At 43.0% G+C, this 25,370-nt stretch overlaps 1 long non-coding RNA gene across 1 annotated transcript; it reads left to right on the forward strand.

Moving 5' to 3' along the window:
- Positions 1 to 833: 833 nt before the first annotated feature.
- On the forward strand, positions 834 to 19,468 carry LOC142569892 (uncharacterized). The gene is made up of 3 exons (XR_012825652.1): positions 834 to 913; positions 4,080 to 4,271; positions 17,798 to 19,468. It is a non-coding gene; the product is annotated as an uncharacterized LOC142569892 (long non-coding RNA).
- The last annotated feature ends 5,902 nt before the right edge of the window (positions 19,469 to 25,370 follow it).

A 25,370-nucleotide genomic window follows, 5' to 3' on the forward strand; every position in this document is an offset into this window, starting at 1 on the left:
AACACGCAGCTTTTCTTTTTCTGGTGAAAATGGGGCACAACATCGAATAAACGAAGCTTTTCACAACACGTTCACAAACGGACAAACACGAAAGAATCACGTCCAATCTGAGTCATCATTAACATGTCTAATTGACCAACGATTTGGCGGCTGTCCATTGTATTTGTTAGGTTGTTAATTATGCTGTTTCTCACTGGTCACCCAAGCGAGACTGTACTAGTAATCATGCAAGCCGTTCGCTTTCTTGCATTTCGTGACTTGCTCGTCCGGCTCCTTTTGCCGACGAGAAGCAGCCTAATACTCGCTCCATCCCCAACAGCAATACTCTACAGAACGAAATATTGTCCCTCTATTTAAACCCCATTCAACCAGGTTCAGTGCTTGCAATATTGAGCCACAACATGTAAGGAATATCGTTTAAAGGCCGCAGGCCGGCTGACAATGGACATAAATCGGAGGGGCCAAAGAAACTAGACTAAACCATTGTTTGCCGTGAGTATTTTCTAAACAGCATGTGCCTTTTATCTTAAATAAATAAATATAAAGAAATCTAGACGGAAATAAATAAATATAAAGAAATCTAGACGGACATATGTTAGAACTTTATTTCGTTCCGTCCATATTTAAACTCTTCTAGGTGGCGCCACAACAACTCATCGAAATGCACGCGGCGCGAATTCGAATCCACAGCGAGATTTGAGCGCGGGAAGCTGCTGTGTGCCGTTATGCCGGGGTAAGCTAGACAGCTCAAAATTTTCTGTTTGTACTTACGAGGCAGCAGTATTTGACAGAAAATAATACTTTGATGCTCTTCTCACGCCTGCAAGCGAGGGCGGCGTGATTAACAACACAGCGTAATGCGCAATGGTGAACGTCAACGAACTCCACCACCAACCTGGGACGAAGCATTTTGGTAAGCTTATATTTTATTTCTTGTTTGCAAAGTTTGTCGTAGGCAAACAATTTTTTTCTTTATTTCTAAAAGGATGCCATTTGACTTCGCTATCGTGAGTCTCACGTCGTGAACAACGGCTTCTGCGATATCCAGAACGTATTGATGTGCTCAGTGCGCATGCATGATGTAAGACGATACTACTGATATGGAATAAGCAGAAATGTGTAACCTCTATATCGTACAGGGGGGGAAAGACGCGAAGATAATATGTCAGTTAAATAAAAACGACACGTCTCGTTTTTACTCGTCCTTTTGTTTTAGTTACTGTATATTTTGTTAATGTATCGTCATATGGTTTACCAGCCATGGCCGGACTTGGTGCTCTCGTTCTCGCGTGCAAATGTCCCGGTTTGCTGAGGGGGCACTGTGAGCAGCGCCAGGCAGGGCGCGATTCCCCCGGTTATTGAGCCCCTGGCCAAAAACTTATTTCTGGTGTAGGAAAAATTTTCACAGCTCTTTACTATACCCACCGTGGTTGCTTTAGTGGCTGTGGTGCTGGGCTGCTAAGCGCGAGGTCGTAAGATCGAATCCCGGCCACGACGGCCGCATTTTGAGGGGGGCGGAATGCGGAAACACCCGTGCACTTTGATTTAGGTGCACGTTAAAGAACCCGAGGTAGCCAAATTATTTCGGAGTCCCCCCACTATGGCGCGCCTCATAATCAGATTCTAGTTTTGGCAAGCAGAACTCCATGATCTATTTTTTTTTACCTCTGCACTATGTGTTTTGAAATGTTCTCCTTTGTTTAAGCGTGTTGGTACAAGCCTTTACCGTAGTTTTAGCTTTAAGATTTGATCATATTCTCTCGGTGCGTAATGCATTTATATACAACAACCGCGGATAGAAGCTGCGACTGTTTGAGATCGTAGCGCCTTTCCTCTAAGTTGTAGTGATTAGATGTCATTGGAAATGTCTAAGTTTGGGAATGCTTGTTTTACATTCTTCACATTCTAGAACACAAATTTATACTAGGGTAATTAAAACTTGCAAAATGCAGTGTGAAAGTTAATACTAAACTTTATTCATTCAAAGAAAATAAACTATATTTTCAATGTCCCTTTATAATAGCATCATCGTGCACTGTGGACACTGAACCGGTTCGAAGGCACAAACTGACTGAATGGATTCTTGTCTTGCTTTAGCATAACTCAGTTTGAGCATGAAAGAAAATGTACAGGTGACAGGAGGATGAGCGCTAACTTCCAACTGGTTTTATTCCATGACCCTACTGCACATTATATGCGCCACTCATAGCACACATGAGAAAAACAATTGAAACAACAACCTTACAAGAAGCATACGGCTGCAGTTCACTGAAAATGTGCCAACCAACTTAGAAAGTAAAGTTCCTTGTCGGATAAAGATAGGAGGGTGTACTCACGCACATCCTAACGTATTTGGCAATGGCATTAGCCTCAATAATCTCGCGCATCAGTTGAGTGCGGCTGCATCCTATGATGACACATTCTTTAGAAAAACTAGTTTGCATCCACAAGTCTTGCAATGCATGGCAAGGGACCTACTTCGTTAACTTTTATGAAGGTTGTAACTATGCTTGCCCAAGCAATCATTGCTACCCCATCCCGTCTGTCTAATGTAGATGCCTTGCACGACACGGGAAACTTGTGTACCACAACTCAAGTGCAATCAACATGCCCGTCCATGTCTTTTTTTCAACCAGTGTGTCAAAACTTGTGTAAAATACTGGCAAACATTTAATGACCAGTACGTCACTTCACATTTATTCTGCGATACTCTGCTATCTCAACTGCAGGTTGCCAAGAATTAAAAATTACCAGAGGGCTCTACTCGAATGGTGTTCACTGTACCTTGATGAGTGTTGTTCATGGCAGCCACTGCAAATATTTCTCATTCATTGTGCACGAACATGTTACATTAGCTGAATTTTTAAATTTACCTAATCGATGAGAAGCGAAAAAGTTTTGTATGATGGTTATAAATGCCCCGTAACAGCATTTAAAACAGCCTAGGATTTGTGAAAACTTTCTTTAATGAGAAAAAGCCCGTGAAATGACTAAAAGGTGAAAATAAACCGTCCTGACCATGCCAGCGCTTCAGCGCACCAAATATTGCATCAATCTTTACACAAACTTTGCCAAATAGGGGCACTGGGAATGAGCAGCTGCAGTTTTTTCTCGACATATCAGCAGTTTTTGGCGTGCAAGTACAGTCCCTACCCAATGCGAAGTAGCGCGATCTTGGTAACCGTTCACTTTGCGAACCTTTACAAGACTGTGCCCCAGGTTTGCACATTCGTAATATATGCAGTACGCTGATGACAATGTTTCCATCTGAGACCGCTTATATTACTGATGCGGGGCGCATTGTCACGTGAATTTTTAAAGAAAAATTTGCATGTTTTGTATTTTTTTTGTCGGAAAAAAAAAAGACCACACATGACCTAGGTCATTGTAACACTGTTATCGGTCATTTCTCGGGGTATTCCACAACCTTTGCATTGACACTGTGTTGGATAAGTAAGGAAATAAACATTCATTACAATTACATATTAACTGCTTGTTTACAATGAAAAAAAAAAAGCTTCAGTAGCACTAACGTAAGCCTATCAAAATAGAGTGGGCGATGTTCACGGAAAGCGCTCATTTATTTTTTTCTTGGCCACAATTAGTTGTCACATCCAGTATGTAATTTAATGGTGGATTCCGAGAAACCTGTACAGGTTTCCTTCGTAGCTTCATGCTAAAGTAGGGTGCGTGAAAATTTTTCCTGTCATGAATTTTACTTGCCTTGCAGGCTTCCGCAGAACTGATCTGCCATAACCAAATAGTGCTCTGTAAAGTAAACTAAGGGGCACCTTTTCTTCATATGCCTGTATTTCACTCACTGACCTTTACCAAGCTACTCATGTAAACATGTATTTACTGCTCCAAAACGGGCTATTCATGCTCCAGTGTGTCAAATTTGCTGCTCTCAGAGCTGCTCCAAAACTTCTTTGACTGCTTCCATCCCTGTATGAGTGGCCCATATAATGTTTAACGAAATTATGACTGGCATCCCAGAAACTTCAACATGTTAGCATCCGTCTGCCAAAGTGCCTGCATCTCAACATTTTGGTTAGAACTGATCACTTTATTTGCTGCAGGACTGAAGCTGCCTTGATATCTACAATACATTGGATACTACGTGCAGAATAATGAATGGCTACCTGAACGCTGCTTGAAGCGGCAAGCTCTACAGCATCACTTATGCTCCTTTCCATGGGTTGGCAAGAGGAACCGTGGCACGCAGCTCTAAGGCACCTGTGCTCTTCACTACCTTCGCAGGAGATGCATTGGTATGCTGTACATATATTTGACTGTGTGTTCCAGCTGCATCTCTTGCACTGTCATTTGATGTGCAGGCAGAGGAATTGCCTATTGGGCGCACGTGTTGGTTAAAGATACAAAAAGGAAGTTGGTTCTTTGAACACTGATGACCCTGTCCTCCACTTATTTCTTTTCATTTTCTTGTTACCTTATTTTTGCTGGTGATATAAAGGTCGCAGGCAATTAAACCAAGAAAAGCATTGGTGTAATTAGCTGTGGTTTAAATTGAAATGTAGAATATATTGAAAAAAAGTAATGAAAGCAGACGGAAAGACCTTGTCTCTGGTGGTGACTGAACCCAGAACCTTTGCAGTACACACGCGATGTGCTGCCAATTGTGCTAACTTGGGTATTTATGTGTGGTATACGTGGCCCTGGGAGTGTTAGCCAGCGCCATTTAGAGCCGTGGTGGGCAGATGTGGAACATCCTTTTTTGCATGATAGTGTCGTGTAACGCCTGAACTGAAGCGAGCAGGCATGTGGCTAATAAACCCATGCATGCTACCTTAAGGCATCAAGGCTATGAGGTTTCAGACCCTCGCAAGAATGAATGAGAAGGAAAACGGGTTTCATTTTTTTAATCATGACCATATAAAGCCAGCAGGCTTTTCTTTGATAAAGGTGATTATTCTGCCATTTCACAGGAATTATTTGCTCATTTGTCTGTTTTTGATTATCTTTGTGAGAATTCTGATGTTGTACAAATGTAGTCTCTTTTTAAAACAAAATTTACAGAACTGACGGAAAAGTATATAACGAGTGTCCATTCAGTTGGGCTGAAAAACTAAGAAACCATGGGTGAAGCCTAGTATTCTGAGGTTAATAAGGAAAAGAAGAGTATATAACGCATTCAAAAGAACCCAAAGCAGTTATCAGTTTAAGAAGCAGGTCGAAGTAATTCATGAATATAAAACTAAAGTTCACATTGGAAAGGGTCAGTATTCAATCGACTTAATGATAATATGAAAACAAATCCAAAGCTTTTTTGGAAATACGTAAAAGAATGCGGATCTGACTCAACGGGAGTAAATGAACTTGTTCACCATAATAAGGTCCTATCCGATGATACAGCTAAGGCAGCTTGCTATAATGATTTTTTCATTCTGCATTGCTTGCCCAAAAGAACCTTTGGAAAATTTCATGTGAGAGCTGAGCCATTAATGAAACCTGTCGAATTCAGTGTTGGTGGTATCGAATCATTGTTACAAAGTATAGATGAAACTAATTCCCCCGGCCCAGACGGTATTTCTCCCCGCATATTGAAGTGCTGTGCCTGGCCAATCGCATCCTACCTCTACCTAATCTACACTAAATCTCTTTCTACTGGAGTGCTGCCGGATGATTGGAAAATGGCACATGTAGTTACGGTTCATAAGGGTGGTCCAAAAAAATATGTAAACAATTATAGGCCTATCTCTTTAACATCCATTTCCTGTAAAATATTAGAGCATATTTTATACAAAGAAATAATGAAACATTTATTACAACATAGATTATTAATTGATAATCAACATGGTTTTCGCAAGGGACTGTCCTGTACAATACAGCTAATTGAATTCTATCATGACTCAGTGGCTCAGGTGGATGAGAACGGGCAAACAGATTGTGTCGTCTTAGATTTTCGAAAGGCGATTGACATGGTTTGTCACTCATTGCTCCTTCAAAAACTTAATGAGGCAAATGTTAAGAAGTGTGTAGCTGGATTGCCAATTACTTGTCGCAGCATCGGCAATGCGTAATACTGAACGGTGCTACTTCTCCTTGGGTCGAGGTCACATCAGGAGTTCCTCAAGGGTCTTTTTTAGGGCCGCTATTGTTCTTGGTTTATATTAACGATATTCCTGCCAGGATATCTTCGCGTTTACGCTTGTTTGCCGATGACTGCGTAGTGTATAGGAAAATAGAAAAATGAACAGGACTCCATTGATATGCAGGTTGATCTTACTAGCATTGTCTCGTGGTGTCTGAGAAGTGGAAAATCCAACTAAATACAAAAAAAATGAGTGCATCTGTTTTTCACGAAAAAAAAAGAAAATTATATAAACGCGTTAGTTTTTGAACACTGATATTATTGACCAGCAATATATGTATAAATATTTGGGTGTGATCTTTTCAAGTGATTGTTCTTGGAATGCACATGTGAGTAATGTAGTTGCAAATGCTGCTAGAGCGCTAAATTTTATTCAGCGAAATTTGAAATCTTTATTTTTTGCCCTAAAGAATACTGCTTATATTTCATTCGTCCGATCTTGGAGTATGCGTGTGGTGTTTGGGACCCTCGTCAGAAAACCTTGATCGACCAAATCAAGAGAATACAAAAAAGAGCGGGAAAGTTCGTTTATGGGCGATACAAGCAAGAGGAGAGCTGCACTGCAATGAAAAGTGAGCTCGGATGGGAAGCGCTCTCGTCTTGCCGATGAAAACTGTGACTAAAATTGCTATTTAGCATATATAATAACAAAACCTGAATTAATAGACACTTATTTTAAACCACTGCACCATGTATCTAAAGAACAGATCATGACTTTAAAATTCGAGAGTACCGAACTAGAACGAACCTTTATGCTATCATTTTTTGCCCAAACTGCAACAGAGTGGAATCGATTATCTTGTGACCAGGTGTGCTGTGCGAATGAAGATGTTTTTTTCGAAGTTGTAACCACCCTGCTTGCACGCCCCCGGGCAATGTGGGGTATCTCTGAATAAAGAATAAAGGCACTGAAGCCAAGAAAAGCATAGGGGTAACTAGCTGTGGTTGAAACTGAAATGTTGAATTGGCTCTGCAGCCATCTATCAAATTTCACCGCAATGCATTATCGTAACTCAATGGGCAGCACGTTTAAAAATTATAATTCAAAAGACTGCCGGAATTTCAACAAATGATCAGTTAGCAAGAATGAGAGTGCACGCCTTTCTAATATTCTGCGTATTTATGGCTCTTATTCATAACTTTTCTGCTGTGTTATATCAGTGTTTTAATTCGGACCGAAACTGTGCTATAATGTAGCAAAGAGGTTACGGTCTAGTGGCGTAAATGTGCATGTTAATGAGAGGGCAAATTGTCTTGACATTGTTAACTGAGAGTTGTTTAAACTTGAGCAGCCTTCCGAAGTATACTTCTTTTGAAGTTGCTGCTCATTGAGTTACACTGGTACACTGTGTCGTTTGAGCTACTGCAACGAGATGGCGCTTCGTACGCGGTCATGTAAGATGCAGAACAATTCCTCGGGGAGAGTGGACCAGACTGTGTAAGCCGAGCCGGCATGTAGCCGTACGTGTTTTGCATATGCAACCTAGTAAACAGTCCCCAGTTAACACCTATGTTTTGTTAATCATGTATGCTCGTCATCCGGCCACGACATGGAGGCAGCGGTGGGATACTCGACAACGCTGTGAGAAATGCACCACGCAAGTAACGCAGTGCGGTGAATACGAAACTTTGCTACCCATGGCTTCGCCTACAGTTTCCACCAGCCCAGCACGCAGCTCCGCTCAACTCGTTCGTCGTCAAACTGCCGGAAAAACTTGATTTTTGGCGACCCGAGGAGTGGAAACAGTGGTTCACGAGATGGGAGTGCTATAGAGCCATCACCAGACTAAAGAAGCAATACAACGAGACGCAGGTGAACACGCTCATTTATGCCATGGGTCGTGAAGCCGAAGACGTCCTAGCCTTGTTCAGGCTCTGTTATGCTGAGAAACTCGACTACAACACAGTAATGCAAGTGTTCATAAAAAATTTCCTGCCACGGATGAACGTGTTATACGAGTGTGCAAAGTTCAACAGCCGGAAGCAAGACGCGCACGAAACAGCCGATATGTTCATCACTGAAGTCTTCAGACTAGCTGAAGCCTCTGAGTACAGTGCCCTGAAAGAGGAACTGATCTGTGATAGACTCGTGGTCGGTCCCACAGACACGCAGGTAAGTGAGTAGCTGCAACTTAACGCCGAGCTTACTCTGGAAGCCGCTGTCAATGCTGATCACAACATGGTGACAAACAGCAGCAAAAGGACCTACGGCCACAGCTACAGTAACTTGAAGCTGTCAACACCATGTGCAGCTTCTCAAAGAGCAAAGGAAAGTCAAATAATTATCAAAAAAAAAACAGCGTGACCACACTGCACAGACATGCAAGTGGTATGGTTCAACAGAACACCTATGGTTAACCATCACACACTATGTGCCCAGTGAATGGCAAAACATGCAGTGCCTGCAGTAAAAAGGAACACTGCTGCCGTATGCTTTTCTGCTTGCAAAAAGCAGAACAAAAAGCACATACCAAGCTGTTTTGGAAGAGGTTTACTTGGACCAACAGGATCCAACTGACCAACAGGATCCTGGGCCATGGAAAATCAATGTGATGGTCAATGACTTGCCAATGAAGTTCAAGGTAGACACTGGTGCAAATGTAACTGCCATGCCAACAAGTCTCTGCGACGAACAAGTCATGGGCAACCTGAAGCAAGCAAATGAACAGCTGCTCGCACCCGGCAGGACCAAAATAGCAACGGTTAGACTCTTCACTGTGACCCTGTGCTGAAATGGCTGGTTGTGTCAAGAAGAACTTTATGTAATAGACTAGCTGCATGACGCACTTTTTGACCTCCCACAATCAAGTCCTTCAATGTCCTCCAAGTCTCCTAGAAGTAGCAGAGTCAGCAGGCAAGGTCAGTGACTCAGCCAACATTTTATGCCGCTACCTCTACCTGGCTACAGACCTGGGCCTTCTCAAGACCGCTTACAAAATATCGCTACTCCTTGATGCCAAGCAGTGTGCTATTATGTACTCGAGGCGAGTACCTCTGCCCGTGTTGCCGAGTGTCCAATGTGAGTTGGAGAGAATGGAGAGCCTGGGTGTCATCATAAAGGTCGAAGAGACCACAGAGTGGCGTGCACCTATGGTAGTTGCAAAAAATAAAGGAGGCGAGCTGCAAATCTGCAGTGACTTTGGAAGGTTGAAATAGAACATTCTGTGTGAATGAGTCTTAGTGCCCACCAGAGCTGCCTGGTTTAGCAAACTTGATCCAAGGGCCGGTTATTGGTTACTGGTTACCTCTGTCCTAGAGGTACACTTTCCTGATGCCAATTGGCCATTTAAGTTCCTCCGATTGCCCTTCGGAATTTCCACAGCAACTGAATATTTCTACAGGGAAATGCTAAGACCGCTAGAAGGCCTGGACGGCCAAGCATGTCTGCAAGACTACATAATATTGTTTGGCCGCATGAAGGCAGAACATGATGCATGACTGCACAAAGTACTTCAGCACCTGCAAGAAGCTGGCATCACCCTAAACGCAGGAGAGTGTGTACTACACCAGCAGTAAAAAAAATCAGGCCCCTTCGTTAACCCCCTTGTTCATTACATAATGAGGGTCTCGAATCTGGCAACATTGGTGCCTTCAGGTAGCATGTGTGGGTTTATTGACCAGTTGCCTTCACCCAAAAAGATCACATACTCTTGATGCCTGCGGCAGAAAGAATGCTCTACATCCCCCGCCAAGGTTTGTGAGTGGTGGCACTGGCTAACAATCCCAGGCTTAGTTCTAGTAGTAACATAAACACCCCAGAAAATGGATGGGAAGATGGTGCCATGGTAGCTCAATCGGTAGAGCATCACACGCGTAATATCAAGATGTGGAATCGTTCCCGAATTGCAGGAAGTTGTTTCTTCATCCACTTTCAATTCCATTAATTTATAATTTCTTTATTTGAATTAGTAAGTACAATTTCCCCTGTGTTGTCCTTGGTATCTTTGTTTGTTGGCGTCTTATGATATGATTAATAAAAATCGGGCCCCTCGGTTAACCTGCTTTCTTCTCGTTCATTACATAACAAGGGTCTCGAATCCGGCAACATTGATACCTTCAGTTGGCATGTGGGGCTTTACTGACCAGTTGCCTTCACCAAAAAAGATCACGTACTTGTGACGCCTGCAGCAGAAAGGATGTTCCACATCCATCGCATGTGTGCCATGTTTTCTAAGAAAGCAGGAACTATTCATATAATCTCTCTGGAAGTTCATAAAAGAGGGGGAGGGAGGAAAGCTTGCAAAGAAGGGAGCAGGGTCAAACAAATTGAGGTGTAGCAATCTGTGTAAACCAAAAGCAAAAAACATTCATACACATACTTGTGAGAAATAGAAAAAAATAAGAAAATGAATAATTACACAGTCACTCCCACTCTATGATATTAGAAGAACTTATGATATCAGTTGTGCATTCGTGTTTCTACTCCTCCCAAGAATATATTTTACGTTAAGGATGACAAGTGCATGTGTTACAATGCTCACCTACATTGGTCTTCCTTTGTTTTTATATTCTGCAAATGTTCTCTTGCCCTTTCATCAGTGCAGCGTCCAATTAGGCTTGTGTAGAGCTTACCAGAAATAAGAGGTTATTTGTTAAACCATTCAAGTGGCACAATTCATGAACGGTGTTGCATGCCTTTTGTCAAAAGCAGCTGTATTTTTACACTCAAGCATGGGAATAAAGCTTAGATGGCTTCTTCGGAACCAGCGGCACAAATGGGCCCCACATTTGTCATCAAACTTCTTCAGTCAGTGCAACTGCTGTGCTCATGAGGCAGTGCCTCTGGCTGCTTCAAACTGCGCGCTTTTGTCTTTTGCTGCTTTCAACTCCTGAAGTTTTCGCAGTAGGGATTCTGAGATTCCGATGATGAGAGTGAGGGGGGCCAGCTGCTATGAACCTGCCAACCTGAGCACAAAAGCTATTGCGCATTGTGTGAATACACATTTTTAGAGCCTATTCAAGGCCCATTGGGGCAATAGTGGGTTTAACATGGGTGTAGGCTGGTTCATGCAGTAGCTAACCATTCTTTGCTCTTTGTTGGTAACTTTGGGAAACATGCTTTAGGGGGACCATCAAATGTTTACCTAAGATATGCAGCGCATTGTCAATGGGTTAATGAAGTTGAGTCTGACGAAGTCTTGTCCGGTTAGGAAGAGTTAAGGGAAAAAACAGAACTGACACTGACCAAGGTGAAAAATTATTTAAAAACACGTGGGAGCCTTGCTAACAATGCTTTCGCCATGCGTGTCTCAGGTGTAAAGGTTAGTCCTTTTCCATGCCCGTTAAAAAGATTTCAAATGTAATCTGCTGTATTCTCATGTGTCACATTAGAGTTAGGTTGTAAAAGAATTAAGATATTGATGTATCAAAAACACTTAGAACCATGGCCTTGTCAAATATGTAGTGATGTAATGTCACAAAGCACAGGAGCATTGTGATCATCACATCTCAATACCCCTACAGCAGAAGCTTGAATTCCAAATGCAATGAAATTTCACTTTGGCTAAATTGGTAATAAATGAGTAGTAAATACTACTGTAGTGATCTTGGTAAAGCTGCGGTGCTGGTAACTGTCTAATTTTTTTTTGTATTCTTTTAATAGTGTATTAGCAGATGACGCATGAACCTGGTGGTTAGTGGCTATGACGAGAGTCCACATGACCTCCAGGTTTTTTATCACACTGCAGGCAGCTGCAGGTGGTCCCTTATCTCGTAGGCCGCACTAAGGAGCCCTGCAATCTGAGTCATGCCTCACTGCCAGTTACTGGTAATTATAGCATTCATTTCAGTCTCGCTATCAAGAATGCTAGAAGGCTGTTTTGTATTTACACTGGCTGAATCATTTTTTTACGCAGCCTTAACTTTTGTTGTAGTTGGGCTTTAAGGGCTGCAAAACAGCAAAAGCCAGCAGTGCACACACTTAGAAGCAGCTGAAGCAGCTGGAAGTACTGCCTCATGAGCACCAAGCGACGCACTCACTGCAGAAGGTTGCTGACAAGCATGGGCTCCGAGTTGGGCTGTTTGATGTTGCGCTGCCAAGCCTGAGAGTGGATGATCAAATTGTAGGTGTGGCAGTTGCATTTTGATAGGTGTTAAATGCATGTGTGCTGTGCATTGTATGCACAGTAGAGTAACTAAGGCAGTCAAAATTAATCCAGATTCCCTCGTACTTCATGCCTCATAATCATATTGTGGTTTTGGCACATAAAACTACAGAATTTGGTTCAATTTATTAGTTGGTGCTCTTTGATTTTCCAGTTCTCTAATTTTCTTGCTTAGAAAAGCTCTGGTTCTTGCTACAAATGATGAATTTGCTATTAAGAAAGGCCAACCTTCAATCTAACTTAACTCATTATTTTCCTTTAGTGTCCCTTTACCATGCATTAAAAGCATGGAACACTAATACTTTTGTATTAATTTTTATTTGACTTGTGCTCAACAGCTAGATGGCATAGAAGCTGAACTACTACTGTGGGCTTCAAGCTGATAGGTTGCCGTATAAAAGCTTGTCTTTTCTTTTAGAGATAAAAACACCTGAGCCTAGTTTTCTGTCTTTAGATAGACTACTGAGAAAGGCAAACATCGCTTGCATGATAGATAAGTGATTAGTTAATTGTGCTCAGTTTTTGCCCCCGCCCCAAAAAAGGAAAGTGAACATAATTGTATATTTTAGTTGCAGAACTTGAAACTAGGAACCGAAATGCACTTAACCATTTCCCTACTGAGGATGAGCAAGGCTTGTCATTGAAATTTGTGCCTGTACAACTGAGGTACCCAGGCTTCTGATGGACCCAGGCTGCGCTGGGTCCATCAGAAGTAAAACCACAAAGTTCTGCTTCGCCGTCCATAGGTTCGGCTCCACTACACACTTCTTTTTAATGCATGATAGATGATACCACAGGGCAGTATGTTTCTGTACTGGCAGCCAACTTTTCAAAATGATGTCATCATCTTGCAGAAGCTTTTGACCATCTGGGGTTCCTTAACATGTACCCAATGCATGGTACACAGGTATTTTTGCATTTCACCCCCATTAAAATGTAGCGGCGCTGTGGCTGGGATTCAAGCCCTTGGGCTTAGTAGCGCCGCACCATAGCCACTATGCCCCCACAGCGGGTATGTTATGGCTGGTCACTTGCCAGTTCTCCATGTGCATTCTGCTAACTGCTAAAAGTAAAAAGCCAACAAGGATACACTTCGTGTGCTAAAAACATCCCTCAGGTGATCGAAAGAGATGCACTTGAAGGGAAATCAAGACATGGTGTAAATGCTGCTGCTGGCACTGTGAAATATTCATTGCTTTGGTCTTCAGAACAGTCAAAGCCAAGTTACACGGGCATTCATCAGTTATAGTATTGCTGTTTTGGAGCAAAGAACGCATCTTTTCAGCTAAGCTATTTCCTTCGCTTCTAGTAACCCACCTGAACCAGTAGAAGTGTGCTATATGTGACAAAGATAAAATATATAAAAGATACAACAAACTTTTATGTCCCTGTTATGTAGCTCACATTGTATTACCAACATAGTTTAGGTTAATAAAATTACAGTGGACAACATATATTATAGCAGAGCTTCTGCTTAAGCTACTAAGTCAGACATACTAGTAGACATATAGCACGAAGAAATGGGCACAAAGAAACACGTCGAAAGTGCTCGCACCAAGTACCGCCCGATTTTATTCTTGGAGGGAGTGCAATCATAACCACATTCACTCTTTTTGGGATAGTGATGAGTCTGACTGGTCCAGTGATTTCATTTTACCTACTCATTGCCATGTACAAGCGGCAATGTTTTCATCAGTTTGGTGTGAGTGATGTCAGTTTCTGAGCAAAATGATATCTGAGGGTGCAGAGAGCAGAAATTGTGCAGAAGTTGGTTTCCCTGGGTTTTACAAATGACCGTGCAAAGTTAGGTGGCTGCAGTGACAAAGGTTGCCTGTCCAGTGCAAGAATTTATATCATGTCAAAATATGTCATGTATTTGTTCATCTGAAGTAAAGAATTGAAGCTGGAAAGCTAACAACTCATGTTTGGAGCTTCAACTTAATACTAATGATTGGGAGGAATATGTGGGCCCCTAGCGACCTGTTTAGAAAAAAACGCCTTTTTTGCTTACTACTCTGCGGTTTACTTATCATGCCGCACCTGCAATAACATATAAGAAGCCAACAAACACTTGCACCAAGAACAACATAGGGGAACTTACTTCAGGTTAAATGAAATAACGAAACAATAAATTAATAGAAATGAAAGTGGATGAAAAGAGCAACTTGCCGCAGGTGGGGAACGATCCCACAACCCTCGCATTTCGCGTGCGATTCTCTACCAATAGAGCTACCGTGGCACCGTTTCCCATCCACTTCTTTGGGTATTTATGTTTCCTTGTAGAACCCTGGGAGTGTTATCCAGCGCCACCACTCACAGACCTTGGCGGTGGACGTGAAACACCCTTTCTGCCGCAAGTGTTACGAGAACGTGATCTTTTTTGGGTGAAGGCAACCGGTCAAAACCCACACATGCTACCTGATGGCATCAATGTTGCCGGATTTGAGACCCTCGTTACGTAATAAATGAGGAGAAAGGGGGTTAACTGTGGGGCTGTTATTAGTCATATCATAAGAAGCCAACAAACACTGACACCAAGGACAACATAGGGGAAATTACTTGAGCTTAATGAATGAAACAACGAAAGGATAAATTAATGGAAATGAAAGTGGATCAAAAAACAACTTGCCGCAACTTATGGGGTCGTTCCCCACCTGCGGCAAGTTGTTTTTTCATCCACTTTCATTTCGATTGATTTATCGCTTCGTTATTTCATTTATTAAGCTCAAGTAATTTCCCCTATGTTGTCCTTGGTGTCAGTGTTTGTTGGCTTATCAGCTTGTAGTTGGTGCTGGTCCGGTTGATAGGTCTTTCTCCTTGTTTTTCATGCTATCATACTTCTAAGTATAAATAATCTTGCATACTAATGCTGAAAGCTGAGAGAGTCCGTTATTGGCATTAGGAAACAGTTACTATACTATTAGATGAAGCACATGAAATGCACAGGATGAGCACTGTACATGAACTTGTTTTAGTACATGAGTGCAATTATATGCATGCATAAAAGGCTCACATTTTCAGCAAAATTTGACGATACGTAACATATAAGATACATCACTCATTCTATTTTGCATGTACCATGCATCTTTTTCAAGTAATCAATTTTTCTATTCGAGATTTCAATAGAAGGTGTGCTATTGTATTTATCGGTTTGTCTGGGAAGGCCCTTATATATCAGTGTGCACTTTTAGCCTTACATATTCTGAGTATTTTGTGCTGTTGTATTTTGCCATGCATTGGCATCTTTTACAATGCCCTGCAAGTTTTTCAGACCTTGCTAACCTGCACAGAATGCTCAGCCTGTCTTTGGGGCACCTTTGAGTGCCTTTAATGCCTTCAGCAGCAAGTGTTACGTAGGATAGACCAGGATTTGTGGTAATGGCAGGCTGCAGGAGCATTGTGCACAGATGTAGGTGGTAACAGCATGTGGATATCTCGCAAAACATTGCAAAAGATGCCAAACTGTGCCAAAATTTGACTGTACAGATGCGCTTTGCAAATATAAGGCAGGGAAGTGCAGATTTGCATACTAGGCCTTTTCCATCCAAGAAACCAATAACTGCATTAACAAACCTTCTACAGGGGTCTTGAATAAAGAAGTAGGTTACTTGAACAATATGATGTATGACATGGGTGCATCATGAATCACATAGTTTATATGTCGTGTATTGTGAAATTTCCTGTGAATGTGTCGTTTTATATATGTAGTCATTGTTTAGTGAGGTCATTTCATTTCCAGCACCCATTCTCTGCATATCATGTTGGTATTTTGTTTTGTCTTAGAACCGTAATTATGTTTCATAAAACCTTACATTGCTAAAATTTGACTTTGGGGCAGTTTGGTCTTTTCATCCACGTTCTTGTTTTTGTCATTTCCCTTACCATGTAAGCATTTTTCTGGAGCACTTGCAGTATTTCGTCATGCTCTTGCGTTTACAAGCCAGATGTCTGTCTCTGAGCAGCCCAAACCACTTGAAGCATGCAAATCTGATGCATCCTCAATAGAACTCCATAGTGAACGTATTGCTAAAACTATTTTTAGGGGATGAAGCACTTCTGTAACTGCCGAGTTTTGCAGCAATAAAGAAGCAGAATGCTTGCATCTCTGTAATCCATATTTAACTTTGTATCATCTTTTATCTGACTGTCTGTCAGCATGGTAACATTGCATATTGTCTTCTTTATTAACATTCATAGGTTCCAAATTGCTCCTATAATGTTTTTGTCCTCACATTTTCTGCAATATCCTTCACCAGAAGGACAACTAGCAGTTCACTTGATTTACCACTTTTACAGGCAACAAATTAACCATAATAGTAGTGTCATGCCCATTGCTTAAAAGCTCCTAAACAATTCTGCACATCTGAAAGTTCCTTGAATTCATGCAAGCAGGTGCTGTTTATAATATGGCTGAATGCTCATGTGATTGGTTTTTTAGGCCATTGTGAAAGAGAAACCCCAGTACCTGTGTTGCTTTATGATGTTGACCTGTATTTATTATTACATTGGTGAACTGTGTGTGCACTCTGAAGATATGCGCATTACTGCTGGTGTTTTGTATAATCTGTGTATAATAAAACAACGCATTATATTATCAAGAACACATTCATTTTATTAGTTTTTTAATATGTTGTCATGATTTCCTTTCATTGTCAGTGCTGCTAGGCATCCTAATACCTAATTAAAGAGCTTCTGCAGATATAGAGTCGATTCAAAATTTCATAAACTTTTAATCATGCAGCTATAGTTTCTTTTTAATGATACGCTCTTTCTTCATTACAAAATAGAGGTTCCTAAATTGGTTATTCGTACCTATAAACCACTCTAGCTGGATGAAAATACTTTTCAGAAACTGCTCGAAGGTCTATAATCAAGTCGGCATAAGAAGATACTCTTTGCAGATACAAAACATTAATGGTCTATCGCAATTAATGAAACATTCTGGAAAGCCTTGTGGTCATTCATAGAAACACTTGTTTGTAGCTTTCTCAGTGCCGTGATGTTTCAGCCTTAGTCTACAAGATAACGATGCTCACACGATGTGAAATTTTCACGAGGTATTCTGTGTGTGCGTTCTGCAACTTAAAAGGAAGAGGTCCGAACATTGGCCAAAATGGTTTAAAATAATTATTTGCATTTTGGCTTCCCTTGGGGGTCTTGTTCACAAGGCTCCCGTGGGGGAGCCAAAAGGTAAATAACTATTTAAAGCCATTTTGATCGGTGTCTGGACCTCTTCCTTTTAGTATGCATAATCCCGACCAGACGGGCTTTTGTCATACTCTCGACTTCATCCAGTCTGCAACTGTACAATGCGTTCGTGTTGTCCACTTCTCTACTCTTGTGCCTGTCTGCGCAACTCACCTTTTTTGCATATGAATCCTTAGCAACTAGCTCGGCTTTCTGTCCTAATGTACGATGGGCTGTAATTTTTCCTAAAATCTGAGGTGGCCAAGATACACTTGGCGTGGTAGCATTGACTGGCACAGCACTGTTGAATAATTCGTAGTGCTATGTTTAGATACTCATGTGGTGTCAGTTTGCAATACAATAGTACATAATCTATTTACATTTGGTTTTTCAGGATGCTCCCTATCATGCACTGCCATCTCAACAGTACCATGGCTTTTTGTGTGGATTCCTTCCATTTTGAAGGCCACCACTGCTTGCACAGCATCACAGCCTGCCTGCCTTGATCTTGCGGAAGAAAATACAAAATGCCTATTTTTTGAAATGCGTGCATGGCTCCACGCAAGACACCACCTGCCGTCGGGGTGTTAGGGCTTTTTGCAGAGAAAATGTTTGTAATGATGCCTTGTGTGTGCCCTGGTGGCTAAATGTTGGCCTCTTTGCCTGTGTAAAAATTTCACACTTATGAATACTGTTAAGGGTTCCTGTATTATTGTTATTACTTACAGGTTCCTGTTAAGGATTCCTGTATTATAAATTTTTGTTTCATTATAAAACTAAATATTATAGTTGAATTGCTGCTTTGTGTGATATGCAATATTCAGCTGAAGGTGATCAGCAGAGATCGAACAAGTGTTATATCAGGTGGAGAAATTTTTTTGAGAAGCGGACTTCTTCGTTAGGGTAACAACTGTTTTCCTTGGCAGTATTTACATAGTTCACTTTTCTCCACTTCATGGATATCCAGTAAAATGACTGAGTGCATAGGGAGGGTGAGGCAAGTTTAAATGCTCAACATGGGGATTTAGTTGGGATAGCAAGGTGTGTAGAAGGAGAGTTTGGCAGGTTGCTGACACCGATTTCTATGAGTAATCTTGTTGATTGTGTCAATGTCGGTTATTTAATGCGAGGCATCTTCTAAGGCAAGAAATTTTGAAAAAGCTCCTTATAGTTGTGGAAATTCAGTATGTGCCCCCTGGGGCTACCATGTGTATGTGTCACTGTGGCCATTGGTTATAAGCACTTGAGGCCACTGGGTAGATGCAGCTCTTAATGAAGTTTTTTGAAACAAACTTGTGTATGTACACTGGGTGTGTGCCACTGCATATGTGCCACTCTTTAATGAACCTCTTTGATGCTGACTTAGGTCATGGGGCATCACAACAAGAACCTACGTAGTGACATCTGTGTATGCATGTAAGTGTGAGCTGAAATTGTCTGCTTGGATTTTCTTTCCCTGACGACGACTAGTCTCCTTGTTGAATTTACTTCAGCCTGAGATATCACCTGTTTGACTACTGTTATCACATTATGCCCATTTTGCTGTGAACTTGTCATGTTCTCTAGCTGGCAAGCTTGAATTTCAGGTACTGCACAGTGCTAGGAAATTAATTCAGAGTGGGTGGTACCACCTCTGCTTCTTTTTCTTTACAGCTGCATGTTACATGAGAGAATAAGTTGTACGTAGATGTCTATTAGAAATAGCATAGGTATTCAAAGGTACTTTCATTATGTTCTAGGTCATAGGTGCTGTCTGGCCTCCTTTGCTTCATTTTTTGTAGCATGCTCGTTTACATGCAAAAACAAATGTGGCCTGTTCTAATACATGCAAGGACTGCCCAATAGCTCATGATGTTTTGAGCCACTCAATTTCAGTCTTGGCTTCACTTGTGGGTTTTGAACTGTACTGAAGCTTGCAATATGCTTGAGTTTCCTGTCAAACTGGTTTGCTTGTTTGTATCCAATTTATTGAATTATTTCACTTTCATTATGCTAATAGTCATTGATTGTACTATCATGTTGGCACATTTGATTCTAGAACTGTAATAAATTTCCAGACATTTTATTGCTTTGTCATAATTTCTGCACCTCGTTAGACACAATCTACTAAACACACACAAAAAAACTCCCTTCAACCTCGTAAAACTACCAAAAGGCGCATAATAAACTCCCAGACCTACCTGTAAAAGCTATAATAAAGAGCTAAAATGCACTCCCAAAACATCTGTTTAAAACTCCCTTAAAACAGCTCCCTAAAGCTGTAAAAATTAACTCCCAAACATTCTCTTATATATTCCCATAAAAAGCAAAAATTAAACTCTCAAAATTAACCATAATTGCTCCCTTAAGCAAAGCTCCCAAAATATGGGAACAGTTGCTCCCTTGTTTACACCTAAGCACACCTACAAGGAGGCAAAATAATTTCCCAAAGGTCTCCTTCAACACTCCCTTAAGAAGCCAAACGTTTCCGAAAATGTACGTAAGGACTCCCATCGCTTCTCCTATAAATTCCCATAAGCAGCAAAATAAAATACCCATGTCAACTTGTAAAAGCTCCCAAAGCTCCTCATAAAAACTTCCATAGTGCTGGTGTTCAAAAGAGGAATAAAAAACTCCCAACGTTCCCTATAAAGACTCCTGCAACCGCTCAGGGGTCGGTGTTCAAAGGAGAATTAAAAAACTCCCATAATTCCCCATAAAACCACCAAACACAAGGGTGTGAAAAAAAACTCCGTTCAAATGGAGGATATTGTCCTCCCTTAAGGGCTTGAGTTATGCAACGAGGCCAAAACTCCCTAAAAGGGTCAAACCTGTTTACAGTGTAGGGTAACGCCGACTCTCTTGCGGCAGCCACGGACGCAGACGTCTGGCTCACCAGCGGGATGAACGAGAGCGCGGCTACGAGGAACTCATGTGGCTAAACCCCGGCACGGTCCTCCGGCTGCGCGCACCCACGAAGCGTTCCCTCTCGATGACGTCGTCACCGCTGTGCTTGCGCAGGTTTGGCTTCCGGAAGGAGCTAGGCACGACGTTCATCCAGCCTCTCGCACGCCGTCCTGCTGGTCGTGGCGCTCTGTGCGGCGTCTGCCGCTCCAGTCGGCGTGCACCGCGCGTAGGAGCTCCTCCCAGCTGGCCATGATTTCGCTGGCCAGAGCAGACGATGTCCGGCACCAGTGGTCCACCTTTCTGGGCGAGACGAAGCTGCAGGAGTCCTCGCCGGAAGCCCCAGTGCTGACGAGCACGTGAAGCTGTAGGCCCGGCGCCTGGCATACGCGCGCTCTCGCGTCATCTCACTTTGACGAGTGAGCAGGGCGCCTCGGACTTTCGGGGAAATGACTTCTTACTTATGTGGTTGCCTGCGTGCCACAACTGGAATGTCACCGAAAGGGAGAAAATCAACACCGTTATACGCAAGACTTACAAGATCGCCCTTGGCCTACCGGAGTCCACAAGCCCTGCTCGTCAGCTACAGCTGGGAGTATACAGCACGCTTGAGGAAATAGTGGATGCGCAAAGAGCCTCGCAACTCGAACGCATGTCCCTGACAGCCACGGGCCGGTACACCCTGCAGAAACTCGGCTTAAATTTCCATGTCCAACACGGTCAGAAACAGGACATTCCACCCGACCTCAGCGACACGCTGATCGTCGCCCCTATCCCTCGAAACATGCACCCCGAATATAATGTGGACCAATGCCAGGCCCGTGCCAAGGCACTGCCGCGCTCCTTTGGTGGGAATACGCTCACGCGCTTCGTAGACGCGGCAGGATACACACGAGAACACCGCTTCACGGCGGCAGTCGTAGACATTAACTCCCGGCTTACGCACGCGTGTAGTGTCACAACGTAATACCCGGAAACAGCGGAAGAAGTAGCGATTGTGCTTGCGCTTACCGACCCCCTCTGCGAGGTAATTCTTAGTGACTCACAATCCGCAGTTTGTAACTACGCGCGAGGGCGCATTTCCTCCGAAGCTCTCCCGATCCTAAGGAAAGCTGGTAGACAACACTTCGATAGCACCGCGATAATCTGGTTCCCAGCGCACGTCGCCACTCCCACCTACGAGGGCCCCCCTAACTTGAACGAGGTAGTACACCACTCTGCGCGAGAACTGACCCGCCTCAACGAATCGGAGACCCGCCTCTTCGAGTTCGGAACTCCTGGTTCTAAACACGCGAGAACGCTTGGTCAGATACAATAACATCACCAAGCACTACCAGCTAGCCAGGCGGATATTGCCCCCACCTCACCCCAAAGTGAAACGTCGCCAGGCCGTCGTCTAGTGACAACTGCAAACACAAGCCTTCCCCAGTCCGGTGTGATTACGGCACATTTTACTCGCGCAATACCAGAGCGCTCTTTGCGAGTTATGTCAGGCAACTAGAGCGACGCTCATACGCATGTTGTGGCAGTGTCGTGTTATATCAGATACAATGGCAGTAGCACCGGAGGCTCTTGCATCGAAGTGGACCGCCGCTCAGCGCAGCTCCAACCTCAAGACGCAAGAGTGGTCTGTCCAGCAGGCCCGAGAGGCGGCGACAATGCAAGGCCTCGAAGTCCCCTCATGGGAGACCTGAGCCCGGGTCGTTAAACTTTGCCGGATTCAAAATCAAGTTGTTTCCATTCATTGCTGGAAGTTATCCCCACTTAGCACGCAGCAGAAGCAGCTTCCAGGCGCGTGCTGAGGTTCCCCTTTTTTTTTTATCGTCGTCTAGATCTCACTCACATACATGCGCGCGGTAGCGAAAAGAAATAGAAGAAAGACTATTTGGGAAAAGGCTTTGCTTCTTGGTGGCCCTCAGTGCAAGACTTGCTCGCAGTTGCTTGAGAGCATGTTCAAGAAATTTCGACATGTACGACGTCTAGGTTCTAGCCTATAGAACGCTTGAGTTGTGTGCTGCAAGGCGTAGAACATGGTATCTCTAAGTTTCCGCTTGGTTTTAAAGACAAACGCTTGTGAGCAGATGTATTCATCTTGACCAGGTAGGTCACGCAGTCACCAGCCTGGTATCGTAGACGCAAGTACCTGCTTTCTTTTATAGCGAGGCATTGTTTGCCTGCCTCCATGCATGCCGTATATTAACTTATTAGGCAGGAAGTCAGGAACGATACAACATATTCTAGGCAATATGGAAACAAACTGGAAAGAAATGCGGCATTAAATTACATCCGAGATATTACTGCCGAATCATTTCAGTGCGATGACGAGGTGGGCTTCGAAAAAAAAAAGGTGCGTGAAAGAGAACCAAATGGATAAGGAGCTGGTGCTGAGAAATTTAAACTGGAAGGAAGCCGAAGATAACATTACTAAGCATGCAGCCACAGAGTTAGACGAGGTCCTCGTTAGACTAATTAATGAACTAGGACTAATACGTAAGGAAGCTTTGTTGAAAGCAGTAGAAAGAACCTTAAAAAGGTAGACGAATATACCAGACAGCTGGCCACAAAGTATAATACATTTAGTTTACAAAGGGAAGGGGGAAAACGCAAACTTCACTCATAAAGGCCGTTGACCATCACATCGGTAATATAAAGGTTAGCAATGCAGGCGATTAAATATAAAATTCCAAGCATGGGCAGAACATAATGGCATATTGGGAGAACTTCAAAATGGCTTCAGGATCGGCAGGCGTCTCGATGATAACTTATTCAGTTCAATGAAATAACCAGAGAAGAAAGAAGACCGTTGTGCGTGGCGTTTTCAGACATTACCGGAGCCTATGACAACGCAGAGCGCAACATTTTGTGGGATATTCTGCAAGGGGTAGGCTTAGTCAGCGACTGTATACAGCTTTCGAAGATTTACCTAGAAAATACCGTTTGCGTTGAATGGGAAGGGATGAGGAGCGAGTTGAAAGTTGGTATCACTAAGTGGCTGAAACAAGGATTTTCTCTATCCCCGCTGCTGTTTATGACGTAAATGGTGAGGATGGAGAGGGCGCTAGAAGATAGTGATATCAAGTTTAATCTCTCATACAAATAGGCGAGCACACGAGTAGAGCAGCAGCTTCCAGATTTGTGTTGCTTGCTAACAAGCAAAGTGATATGCAATGTCAGGCTAATATCTGTGGACAGCTAGAAGGCGACAATTTAGGATTAAAATTTAGCGTTAAGGAATCAAGTTTTATGTTATTCAATGAAAACAGTGAACAGACAGTGTTAATACAGGGCCAAGAAATACTTCGGGTAAAAGAATACAAATAAATTCGTGTATGGATAAACAAATGCAATAGATATATTTAAAAACAGGAAAAAACAATAAGAGCAAAAGGGAAGAGAAATGCGGCCATAATGAAGCACAGAGCGCTATGGGGATAGAACAGGTACGTGGTGCTCCTGGCTGTGTGGAAAGGTGTAACAGTTCCAGGGCTCACATTTTGAAATGCGGTTGTTTGCTTGAAATCGGTGGTACAATCAGGACACGATGGCAACCACGGGTCAGTGAGGCGACTCGTATTGGTTGCTCACGGGAAGACCGCAAATGAAGCTGCTTAGGGTGATATGAGCTGGACAAGTTTTGAAGTGAGGGCAGCTCAGAGTAAAATCGATTTTGAAGAACGACTGACGAATATGAAGAAAAGTAAATGTGCTGGGAGAACTTTCAAGTATTTGTACAGAAAAAAAAACATTGACTCACAGGGGAGGAATAGAGCTAGGAAGCTTACCAGCAATTATGCGACCGGTAGGCTGTATGGCAAAAAAGAACGTCACACGCAAAGTCCGAGAGGCTGCAACAATCGCATAGGTGGCGGCAATGGAAAAGATATCTGCTATGGGTAACTACTTAAGAGGAAAAACGAAATGAAATCAGGAAAGAAAGAATTTATTATAACTCAAAGGGAGGCTCATTATTTTTCGAAGCGAGATCAGGACGCCGCTTTATAACACGCACTTATAAAGCGAGATACAACAAGGAAGAAGCACGTGCTTGCGTGCCGTAAAACGATGGAACATGTTCTATTAGAATGTGAAGACGTCTACCCATGTGTCGGTTAGGCTCCTCTGGTCTCCTTCAAGCCTCTGGGTTCAGGTATAGCAGGGAGGAAGTAAGCATGTCCGCAATATAGATCAGCAAGAGGCGATTGTAGGTTTGATTGCAGAAAAGTAGGGAGACCACAAACAACGGAGGCGCACGAAAAAACAAAGTGTACAATAGTGGTTCAGAAAGTTTGATGCTGGAAATTCTTTGTTCGCGTTTTTGTTTTAAAGAATGCAGCAGATCCAATGAATTGGAATCTATATATAGCGAAGCTTTGTGCGAGTGCACAAAGAATCGGAACAGGAGTACATGCACGCACGCGCACAAGCGCGGGCGCACACAAATTATGCCGAGCCTTTTGTTAAGCGGAGTTGCCTACCACTAGCGAGTCCGACGGACGTCTTGAACGCATCATGGTTTCAGTGGCAGCTTGCGCATACGTACGTAGCGCAAATGGAATCCATTCTATGCGCACGAAGCGTTTACGTCCTCAATACCGCGCAGTCGCTGATGTGCGGAGGCGAGCGCCGTCTTCTGGTTGTCCTGTTCGGCGACAGAACAGCCGCGCAGCTCCCGCGGTCATGAAACCCGGAGGGGTTCGCAAAGTAAAGCTTTGTTTTTGAATAGAAAAGCAATAGACAAGGCAGAAAACTAAAGTAATGTTTAACAGTCTCGGAAGAGAACAGCAGTTTACGATAGGTAGCGAGGCACTGGAAGTGGTAAGGGAATACATCTACTTAGGACAGGTGGTGACTGCGGATCCGGATCATGAGACTGAAATCATCAGGAGGATAAGAATGGGCTGGGGTGCGTTTGGCAGGCATTCTCAGTTCATGAACAGCAGGTTGCCATTATCCCTCACGAGAAAAGTGTATAACCAGCTAGGTCTTACCAGTACTCACGTACGGGGCAGAAACCTGGAGGCTTGCGAAATGGTTTCTACTTAAATTGAGGACGACTCAACGAGCTATGGAAAGAAGAATGATGG

The sequence above is a fragment of the Dermacentor variabilis genome, chromosome 1 (assembly GCF_050947875.1).
Source record: "Dermacentor variabilis isolate Ectoservices chromosome 1, ASM5094787v1, whole genome shotgun sequence".
In the NCBI taxonomy this organism is placed as follows: Eukaryota; Metazoa; Arthropoda; class Arachnida; order Ixodida; family Ixodidae; genus Dermacentor; species Dermacentor variabilis.